Below are 12,168 nucleotides of genomic sequence, written 5' to 3'. Positions count from 1 at the left end.
GACACCATAGCAGAATAGTGTGGCGGAACATATGAAAAAAACTCTATTGGCACGAGCTCAGTGTACCCTTTCAAATGCAGGGTTGTTGGAGGTGTTTTGGGCTGAAGTAGTGAACACGGCAGCGTATCTGGTAAATATTTCTCCATGTACATCTATTGAGTGTAAAACTCCTATTGAGTTGTGGTTTGGTTATCCTGCAAAGTATGAGAACTTGGGGATTTTCGGTTGCCCGGCTTATGCACATGTTAAGGACAGTAAACTTGACCCGAGGGCTAAGAGATGTGTATTTCTTGGTTATGAGCCTGGAGTTAAGGGTTATGATTGTGGAATCTGGATGAAAAATCAAAAAAGTTTCTTATCAATAGAGATGTTACTTATGATGAGTTAGCCATGGTAACTCAGAAGGTAACGCCTGTAGATGCTCAGAACAGTGTTGGTAAACAGGTGGAGCAGGAAGATTATATTCATATTAATTGGAACTAACTTGTAAATCAAGTTCTTACATCTTCTCGGTCAATGTTGTGAAATCATCTTCTAGAAAAATCCAATACTTCTACACCTTAAAATGACAGAAGATTATATTCATATTAATTGGAACCAAGAAGGCTTATACATTTTTCAACAAAAAAAAAGGCATATACACGAGGAGAAAAGGAAAGATCACGGTTTCAACAAAAAAATAGTTCTTATACGACTTTAACTAAGGTTATGAATTTATGAAATGGTGAAAGGAGAAATGGAGACTTCAATTACTGGTTTAAAAGAGCTGAATATTAAAATCTAATGACTTAGGATGATTGTCCTTCTAATTATCGTAACCCCAACCCCGCATCTTGGGTTGAGCCTTTCAAATCGAGATAGACCGTATGAGCTCCTCGAGTCTTTCCTATTCATGTCTCCAAAAGTAACAAATCCAAAACCACAAGAGCGTCATCTCTTCACCATGACGTTAACAATCACTATTCATCCAAAACCACGTGAACCCAAATATACTAAATGTCTTGTCAACTCAAATAGACTAAAGAGAGAGATTAAAGAAATCAACCTTGAATATACAATATCATAATTGGTTGAAGATTGTCTTTCCATTCAAATTTGTGTTTTATCTTGTATAAATTTGAGTAATCAAAACGAACAATAATAAACAAAGAACTTTATATTAATCAGAGACTCAAATTACATAAGCATTTTCACCCGAAATAGAAGATGTCAACTACAGAAAAAATTACATAAGCATTTTCACCCGAATAGCAGATGTCAACCACAGGAAAAATTACGTAAGCATTTTCACCCGAAATAGCTGATGAAATCTTCCTTTGAACGAAGTGGCTTAGAGAATGATAAGTTAGAAAGCACCCCCGAAAGGCACCTCCTTATGTTTATGTGTTCTAACAGTTCTCAGCTCCCATATGCTTTTTAAATGTCATCACTCGAGTCAAATCCTGCATTCTGAAATATTTATAAGGGCCACCAGAACTTTATTAGTTTGAAAGATTAGTATTTCTTAACAAGTGTATCGCGAAAAAATGAATGTTATGTCAAGAGGGTGTATAATTTTTCGCAGAAAATGAAAGGCTATCTATAAACAAGTAAATGACATCAAAACTCTAAAATCGATAATTCTCTGAGAATGGTTATGAATAGTGGAAAACTAATTTATTTTTTTCAAGTATTAATCTCGGAGCAGTTATCTTGTTAGCTACTTATTGAATTAAAATTTTCTCTGCACTCAATTTATTCTGGTCCACCTTCTAGAGCCCATATGAGTTTTATGATACTAATTACGTCAACGAAAAAATATCTTTGCCCAGATGAATGATATATGGTTTCTTTCATTGAATTTTCTAAATCTACTTCATCTACCAAACTGAACTTTTGTCTAATACTATTTTTAATCGTTCATATATTAAGGCAGAGTAATGAGTATAAATGATTAACTATAAGCCACTCATACACCTCTTTTCATGCTGACTTGGTCCTATTCAAGTAAGCCCTAAATAACAACAGTAACAATGTAATTCTTTCAACAAAAAAAAAACAGTAACAATGTAATTGTGGTAGACTTACAGTTCATGCTTATATATTCAAAATATTGGAAAAGCAGCCCCGACTCCTCTTTTGAAGCATCAGGCGTGAGCTCGGAGGAATATCTTCTTCCTTAGCAGAATGCAGTAGATCCGCTGCTATGACTGAAGGTCTTCCTTTACCACATTGGGTGGCTTCTACATCACAGATTCTTGATTGTGGTCTCGATCTGCACCAGATTCCATTTCTGTTGTTGCAAGATTGCTGCCAACAAGAGAATTTGCAGATTTACTATTACTGTGGGACAAAAATCATAGTTACCATCGTAACAAAACAACTTCTAATTGAAAAATGAGTTTGCATTGTTGGGTAGTCTTGGGCCTCTCTTACCCCAAAAGCTAGCTCAAGAGGTAAGGCTTCTCCCACACTTATTAACGCACCCCCTGCCCCTTCCACAACCAATGTGGGATTAACCTAACAATCTCCCCCTCACACATTGGCTCTCAACTTCACTAGTTATTGGGCCGAGACTTGTTATACCTGGACTCTGATACCAGTGTTGGGTGGTCTTGGGCCTCTCTTACCCCAAAAGCTAGCTCAAGAGGTAAGCCTTCTCCTACACTTATTAACGCACCCCCTTCCCCTTCCACAACCAATGTGGGATTAACCTAACATGCACTATATAAATGGGTTCGGTAGTTGTTTAAATTCATTCAATTTATCAAGAAAAAATGTATATTTTCTTTACTCACGCATAGTAAGGTTTTTCGATTTCTAAGTTTTGTACATAGACATTAAGCTTTTTTGAATTTTTTGTTGCGTCAAAACTTTTTAATTTGATTTCGTTTCACTTTCAGATAGAGAAATATGATGTTTGTTTCAATTTCAGATAGAGAAATATGATGTTCGTGTTAAGTTTGTGGTCATCCAACTCAAACTCAATTGGCAATGAGTGGAGAGGACCTATACTTTATATTCTTGGTTGCTAGTTACCCATTCTCTCATGTGGGACTATTCTCACACGCCCCCTCACGTGTGGCGTTCTTTAAGCCTAACACGTGTGTTTTATTCTTTACGAGTGACGTGGAACACGTGTGACTTTTAAACCTATCACGTGTGGGCCTATCTCTGATACCATGTTAAGTTTGTGGTCATCCAACTCAAAACCAATTGGCAATGAGTGGAGAGGACCTATACTTTATATTCTTGGTTGCTAATTACCCATTCTCCCATGTGGGACTATTCTCACACCCCATTACTGAACCTTGATCCTATATTTTACCACCAATTTGAATGTTCTCATAGTTTATTATTGATGATTTCTATTAATATGTATACCAATTTTGAAAATAGTTAACAGTCACATGATTCAAAAGAGTCATGTAGAGAATTAGCTTTATTGTTCTTCTACATGTTTAATGTATGTCAATTTATTTGTGGGAATATAATTTTGAGTTTGTTTTTTATATGATTAGTGATGGTTTTAAACTTACCGACAACATAAAGTTAATGTTGCGATTGGATACAGGACTCCTAATTAGGGTTCTTACTAAAAATGGGATTTGCTAGGAATCAAGGTTCTTTGTTCTATTTGGCTACCAATAATACTAAGACTCTTGAATCTTAAGAAATCCTAGTTAGTTCAAACTTGTATTGCACCAAAACCCAACCTTATTCCCTAAGATCTGGCAGGATTCTGGATTATTAAGCCTGAATTTCAAACTAAAAATCAAACAAAAGAAATATTTTTTTAGAAACACATTTTTTTCTCGAAATCCATTTTTTGCCAAAAACCCTTTTTACACGAAAAGATTTTTTCCGGAAATCATTTTTTTTTTCAAACACCTTTTCTTTTTTCCCCAAGATCGTTTTTTTTTCGAAAAACGGTTTTTCAGAAACCGTTATTTTCACATAAGCCGCTTATATTTTCCAGAAATCTTTTTTCTTGCCAAATAGTTTCTGAAAAAATGATTTTCTCGGGAAAAACGTTTTTTCGTGAAAAAAAAAAAAAAATTTCTCAAAAACCAATGTTCGTGGAAAAAACGGTTTCTTGAAAGAAAAGGTTTCTGTGAAAAAAAAAACGTATTTCATGAAAAAAATATTCCCAAAAAAAAACAGACGATTTTTTAAAAAACCCAGTTTAAAAAAAATAATTTCAAAGATGCTTTAAAAATAAATAAATTATATAATTGTATATCTTAGGATTCTTACTAGTTACCAAACAAACCAAAAACAATAATTTGGACTCACGATTCCTTCATCCAAACACAACATAATTGAATTTTAAGATTCTTTGATATTTTATAAGACTCCATAGGCCTTGATTTTAATTGCAGGGTGAAAAATACGAATAAAGAGAATCAATTAGCTACTGTAAATAAGCATGTCCTCACCGAGTTGATCATCGCATATGTTTTATGGTAAATCGTTGATCCGATCGTGGAGTACTTGAAACAACACATTCTTAACCTAAAATTTCATCAAGAAAGAAAAGGTAATTAAACAGCGTTAACGTCTACCGCATTAGATCAAACGAGATATAAGAAAATGTTGAATTTATGATCTCTTAAAATAAATTGATTTTGTTATGATTCTCCATTTTCTAATTTATCAAATTTGAGATGGAAACAAACCATTCAGCGTAAATATTCTATAATGAAGGAAATATAAGATTTTAACCGACGAGAAAAAAACTAAAATAACTAATAAAGGAGATACTTTACCAATCCCGGATCTCCATTACCAAGAGGAGATGAAGATAGAGAGCGGAAGAAGGGGGGGAGATGTCGGCGGCTATAGATGAGATGAAGAGAGAATGAGAGAGAGTAAGAGGCGGAAAGGGAGGAGGGAGGGAGATAAGAGGGAGAGGTCGGCGGCTTCTCTGCTCAAAACTTCATAAACTAGAATATATAGATAGGATTAGGACAACATGAGAAAACCAAAAGATGCATGCTAAAATCCCACCGCATAAAATTTTTTAATTTAGGAAAGCAAATCATAGAGATTGAAGAAAATATTTTTAAACGTAAGTTTTTAGTACTTGTGGCACTCATGTCTACTAATGTCAGTTAGTCTTTTTTGGTGAAAATATGCCTTTGCCTAGCTTTATTAAGAATCAAATTCACGAGCACTACTAACTCTTTCAATGGCTAATTGACTTACAATGCAACCCGAAGTATGTAATATCTCCTCGGTGGATTCAACTTCTAAATTGAAAATAGACTGCGCTAATAGGTGCGCTACTTGATTCGCATTTCGAGCACAATAGACAAAAGAATAATCTAAAATGTTGAGACTCTCCTTCAGAAGCTCAGCTACAATGGTTCTTATCTCCATGGGACTTTGTCTTCTCCTTTATGGCATGCATGAATCACTATTTGAGCATGCCCTTCTACAATACAACCATACAGATAAAGATCCTCTGCCATCAAAGTGGTTAGGCCCGCAACTTTGGCCTCTGCTTCCAAGGCCGAGGAGGCAGTTGTTACTTTTGTTCGAGCCATGATGAAGTCACCACATCCATTCCCACACACAGCAGCTAAAGCCGCTGCTTCCTCCTATATGAAGCATCAAAAATTAATTTTTAGCTTCTTCGATGGTGGAGGTACTTAATCTTGCATTTTCTTCTGTAAGTCATATTCTCCTCCTATGGCGGTGGTACCCAATCTTGCATTTTCTAATTTATTCCCTTTGATTATTGACGAATTTTCTAATCTTGCTGAAAATGCCCTATTTTTGTTGTTGATAACGACTATTGACAGCTGATATTATCTTTTCTATATTTGTTTGAATAGATCAATCAATTCTTTCGCTTTTTTATGTTTTTCTATCATGTTCCTTTTCTTTTCTTCTTTTATTGTTTTCGGTTTCGTGGACATAGAAAAAGACTATTAAGAGGGAACTTGCACATGGTAATGAAAGATTCACGCCTTTGAACCCCTATTGAAAGTATGCTCGCAAGTCAGGAATATCATGATCCTTATGAAAAATGGGACCGTAAAAGTAATTTAGATAACCGCTGAAAACATAATGTTAAGGCCACCGCTTTGGGGAAAGCTAAAAAGTTTCCGGGGAAGACGGTGAAAAACAAAAAAACTTGATCCAAACGCACCTTATCTCTCTTCTCTCTCTTTTTCGGCCAACTCTTCTTCGTTGCAATTGAAGTGATGGTAAACAATGGAGATGTGGAAGACCAGTAATGAACAATAAGAAGTTCTGTCAACTTCATTATCTTCAAGCTAAACATCGTCAATACAAACAAAAAGTACCCGAATCGATTAAATTTCTAAGAAAACCAGGTACTAAATCAAAAAACAAAAATGATGGGTCTTCTTTGATTTTGAAGAAAAAACAAAAATGAGGTTACTTGGGTTTTCAGTGGTGGAGTTTAGTACGGTTTTGGAGAAATTGCAGTTCAAAAAGGGGGATTTACAAGTTGATTTGATTAAATTGTTTTTGCAGAGACAGATAGGAAGAGAAAAGGAACAAACTTTATTAGTGAATAGTAGTGTAGAAGAAGAAGGAGAGTTAATTAGGGATTTGCCTAATGGGTTTATCCGTTTATGTCGATTTCACTTGTTCCTGTTCGAAATTTTGATAATGTTGGTTTGATTTGTGAGAGAAAATTAGGGTTTGATTTTGGGTCTTTGTTTAGACATTCAATTAGAATTAAAATTAGAGTAGAACCAGACGAGGGTTCCGGCGAAGGGGACTCCCCTTCGCCGGAACTTTGAAAAAAAAAAAAAAAAAAAAAGAGGGAAGATAGAGGAAAGAGAAGATAAAGGAAAAAGAGAGAAGATAGAAGAAAGGGAAGGATGAAGAGAGAGAGAGAGATGGATGACCGGAGCTGTCGCCGGAAATAATGGCCGCCGGAGTTGATGTTGGGGAGAAGAAGGAAGATGGTGGAAGAAAAAATGGGTAGTGTTTGGAAGAAACAAAAAAATTTGTTTCCACCCAAAACTTATTGCCCCGGAAACTTTGCTTATTTCCCCAAAACACTGGCCAATGTTAAAGATAAAACCTAACATAACCACTAAAAACCCTGTTGGTTGGGTACAAGGTCATGGTTTCAATTCTTGAGGGAGGTAATTTACCCTCTTGAACTACTCTATTTAATTATGATGAAAATACTGAAAAAGTAACTTATAATCTTTAGGGCCCATATGTTACTTTTAGATGGTTTCTAAGGGTCTTACTATGCCTATGCGAGAAACTTTTCCTAATTTAAGGGGCCATGGATAAATAACCCTCAAGAAGTTACCGAGAAATCCCCATAAGATAAAACAATGGTAAATGAAAAAGAGCACAAAACTTTATTCAACATATAATCATTAAAGAAACACATTACGAGCCTCATTTTAACAACTTCTAACACAAAAGCTGAGTGGCAAAAAACCTAAGCATGGGAAAAAGAGTGCATATACTTCTACATTCTCGATTAAGAAGGAAGCACCCAAACTACCTCATTAAAACCGTTCTCCGCAATGTCTTATGGAAAAAGGCTTAGCATAAGAAAAAAAAAGTAAAGTGGAAGATGTATTATGTACAATTTTGTTATAAACTTGCTCACCTCCCGGAGGTTGAGGGTATTTTCTGAAAAGTTTTTGTAGTGCAAGCTAATTTTATATCAAGCCTTTTAAGTCTATACTAAAAATATAGCTTCAACCATGTTAAATTCCTCATGAATTTTTGTGTTAAAGTCACACTCAAGTGATCTTTATGTATTTGTCATATTTACTTCGACAAAATGATGATAACATCTTCTGTAAGCGTATTACGAATCATGTTTCGATGTCGTTCATATTTTCCTTATATATTTTGCATGAGCCACAAGTGCCCCATAAAAGGTGCTCTGAAGAACTCAATATTGACCAACTCTGAGCCGTCAAGAAGTCAAAAGATTGACCTGAGGCAAACGTGTCAATGCCCACGTGCACACGAGCAAGCCCTTGATAGAGCCATTAAGGGGGGTGGACCCGACTAAGCTATACCCCTGAGCCCAACTCTAATGAGAGGAACTGATGGGAGATCAGCATGAGTGTCCCAGGCACTTTGAATCCTTGTGTTGACCCATATACAAGCAAAGAGGTGGATCCGAGTCACCTCTGGCCCTCAGTCTGCTTGAGTCTTGAAAAAAAGTAAGGGGGTTTGCATAAGTGAGCTCGATATCTTCATCTCTATTCTTCCTCGAGGCAAGCAAACAGGTGGATCTAGTTAGCTCTGCCTCTGGGCCCTGCTCTGGTCAGAGAAATGAATGAGGGAGGTTTATGGAAGCCATCTCGGCACATAGAGCTTTGTCGTGCTCAGAGAGCGTTGCAAATATGCGGAGTTCCAGACAGTGCTAAAGATCTACTTTTCATACATGAATTGTTATTATCACGAAGATCTATTAACGTCAAAATATGCCCCCTCGATCGAATATTATCTTCTCACAACAATAACATTTGACTTCCTTTAAGAATCTTCCTTACCACCGCACTATCTCAATCAGTTCTTTGCCATCCTCCCTCCTATTCTATATAAGCATATCTGATTTGTCCTAATCTGGGGTGATTATTTACACTCTCACCAAATAACTTCATAACCTACAACACTTAACTAACTTGAGCGTCATCAACATATATTGTAGGTCTCCTTATCTTAGACCACATTCAATGAAGTCCACAAAGATCAATTTTCTAGTAGGTACCCCAAAGACCACTTTTCAACATCATTACTTTAGCGCTATAAGGAGAGGGTGTCACTTCACAACCCCGAGCATTTGTTGAGCAAGAATCCAACAATTCTAAAGAATTTTTTTGTCACGAATTCAATCACAATGCATGCAATAACTTTGAATTTTAAACTACCATGTCCGGAGAAGAAGAGCTAGCAGTAGAAATTACGCGTCTAAAGGAAGAAAAGAAAAGAGATGATGACTAATTGTCTAAGATGAAAACAACCTTCTTAGGGATACTAAAATAATTGGATCAAACGAAGAAACAAACATAGAGTGGCACAATAAGAGAACCTCTCATTTTTTGTCAGAAATGTATTTGCCACTCATAGTGATCCTATTACTCTCTGCAATGACAAAGATTTGAAAGTAATAGAAAATTTTTGGTAGAATGAATAAAAACAACAAGAAAAAAAAAAAAAGCAAGAAAAAAAAAGTAGAGAGAAATGGAGAGGCTCAAAAGGAACACGAAGAAACAACCTCAGCTGTAGAGAAAGAAGGCTACAGAGCTCTCCTGAATCACCACTGAAACCACTCTGTGGTGGTCCACTGCCTCGGCAGGCACAACTATGAAATTTTACAGAGTATCTATCAAGCTAATACTTTTTCTATCTTGCAGGAACACCAAAAGGCTAAGCTCTGCATCTTAGTTAGTTAAGACATACAATCTAGTAAGTCAACGTCATGCATAGTCAACTAACCTACTAATGTTTGTTGTTCGGAGTATAAAATTCATATACAGGAAAGACAGTACGAGAAGATGAAAAAGTAAAGACAAATTCAAAAATTATATATATTTGTTGTTAGGATCACCGAGATTACACATCAGAAGAAGAAGAAGATGAAGAAGAAGAAGATGAAGATAATATTACAGGATGATTTACTAAAGCAACTGAAGCCAAGACTACCAAGGCCACAAGCCTGCCTCTCCCCCTCAGACAAGCAACATACCCCATCACCTCAAACACAACGGGTCTGGAGTCGTCAAGAACACCCCTCACAGATCGCACCAGAGGACAGAAGGGATGAGCTTTAATCAAAGAGATATAATGACGGGTCACTAACAAGGGAGGTTGTGTGGTAAAACAAAAGGACGCAATTAAAACAATCAAAATAAGCCGAAAGACGATTGACTAACAGAAAGTAGATACAGAGGATTAAAAAGTGATAAAAGGAGAAATTTTATTCATCGCCATATCTACAGAAGAAATTACAACTTAAGATAGCAAATCAAATATCTCTGTTCAGATCTATTACAGAAGAAATTGCAGAGAGCTGAAGAAATTCTATCTAGTCCCTTGTAACTTACCAAAGAGAAAGGGAAAATAAGCGGGAGTGAACCACGTAAGTGAAACATGACGACTCCAAAAGATGGAGATTGGGAAGATTTCAAGGTCCTTCCCAAATCAACAAGTTCTTCGAAGAAACCATTGACAAAAACTCACGAGAAGGGTGAGCCAATCAGTATGCTTCGTTAATGCTTGAATCACGTACCTCCCGGTGAAAAGATCCCAAATGGCATCCTGGGTCAACATCATTATTATAATAAGTGCTCCCCTTCAACATCACTATTACAAAAAGTATGAAGAACAAACATCCCAAACGCAAAAATCAAATAGAAGTCTCATCTCTAAACTCAAAGAAGTCAAAAGACTTGAAGAGAAATTCTGAAGATAAAACAACTTATGAAAAGTTGTTTGTGAAGAAAACAAATGTCAAACACGTTATTAATAGAGAGAATATGAAGAGTAACGGCTTCGACAGAAGCGCTTAAGAACAGAGGTGCCTCGGGAATTGACCAAGGCATGAATGCTCCATCATAAATCGCGGCGGATCCTTGACCGAGTCAGACATAGCATTAATGTGACAAGAAACGACTAAAGTCATACCCCAACAGAAGGAAGACACGCGTTCCACGCCTGACAGGGAAGGTATTTTTATCAGTGACCCAAAGGATAAGCTTAGAAAATGCGTGATCAGAAGACCAAATGTTTGACATCATAAGATCAAAGAATAAAGGAATAAAACTCGCCCTTTGAAGCAAAGTTGTTAATGATCGCGCATGTGAATGGACACGCAGACAAGCTCGGTGAAAATCAAGCTTGGGAAAACAATTTGGCAATACAGTCTTGGAGAAAGAGCCCTACAACGCAGATCTAGCAAGCAGCATTGTTATAATATTAAAGTCACACAGGAAAAACTGGGTTTCACTCATAGCCCAGTTTCATGTATATTCGAAAGTTCAAGATTTATTTATTTAAGTTATTTATTGCGGCATCATAATTCACGTGTGGTTCACACACACAAGAGAAAGCCAAGTGAAAGATTTATAAGTTCTTCTACTCCTTAGTTTCTTTACTTTCGACTAAGGAATGGCGAGACTCGTGATGATCTAAACAATGGTCATCAGTTGACTACGGTCAATGAGTCAAAAGAAGACCAAAAGCCCAGCGGGTCAACCCACGTCGAGTCAACAGGAATGTCGAATTCGAAGGAGGTTTACCACTCAAGCTTAAAACTGTGGGGTCGGCACGATTATCCTAGACGCCTTAAGCCCTGTCCTGACTCAAATACAACCAGGTTTTTGCCCTGGGATTTGCGAGAAGACTAGGGAATTCCACATAAGCAAAGGTCGATACCTTAAGCCCGAAACATGGGAAGGTAGAAGCTTGCCTCATGCTTACCGACTTAATCCCGAATCTAATCAAAGATCTCAGACGGTCAAGATCTCAAGTATTTACTTAACTTGGGTTTCAAGAGTCTTTAAGGAAGAAGCATCTCCTAGAGAATCTATCAACTTGGAAAGATAGAGAATCCTAAAACAAACGAAGTCCTAAATATCAAAGATATGAGATAACTCCAAAGGGAAACTTTAAATCTTGTAACTACGAAAGAGTACTCAATCCCAGAAGGTGGATCTCAACCGCTTCATGATCCGTCTATCAACAGCCGGTCAAAGCATCCTATAAAAGGGCATCAAATCACCTTAAAAGAGGTACGAACTCCAAAGTTCATTCAATACTCCATCATTTAACTACAAGGGGAATATGATTGTCTTCAGCATCGGAGAGGTTTTTAAGCTCCTTGTAGGTTTCCCCTCATGTTTCAGGAGCAGGAGCGGTAACAGGATTGATCATAGCGGGAATTGACGGAGCAGATTCACTCATCAAGACGTGATCCAGCATCAAGTCTTCTTTATTCTGACTAATATTAGAGTGACAAATTTTGACATCAACACTCTTTATGTAAAACACCAAAATTCCAAGGGCCCAAAGACTTAGCGCAAGAAATGAAGATTTATTAAACCAAAGAGCTGCACCAAGAAAAAAAATTACTGGATGATTCGGTGGGTTAGATTCGACAACCAAAGTCCTTCCGGATCGTCCCCATTTTGGGGGCTCGGATCAACCAGTCTGTGTGCTTTTTGA

This window comes from Eschscholzia californica, unplaced genomic scaffold (assembly GCF_041429995.1).
Source record: "Eschscholzia californica isolate CP2 unplaced genomic scaffold, dmEscCali1.0.p SCAF_4, whole genome shotgun sequence".
In the NCBI taxonomy this organism is placed as follows: domain Eukaryota; kingdom Viridiplantae; phylum Streptophyta; class Magnoliopsida; order Ranunculales; family Papaveraceae; genus Eschscholzia; species Eschscholzia californica.
Note: the sequence above shows the minus strand (reverse complement) of the source record.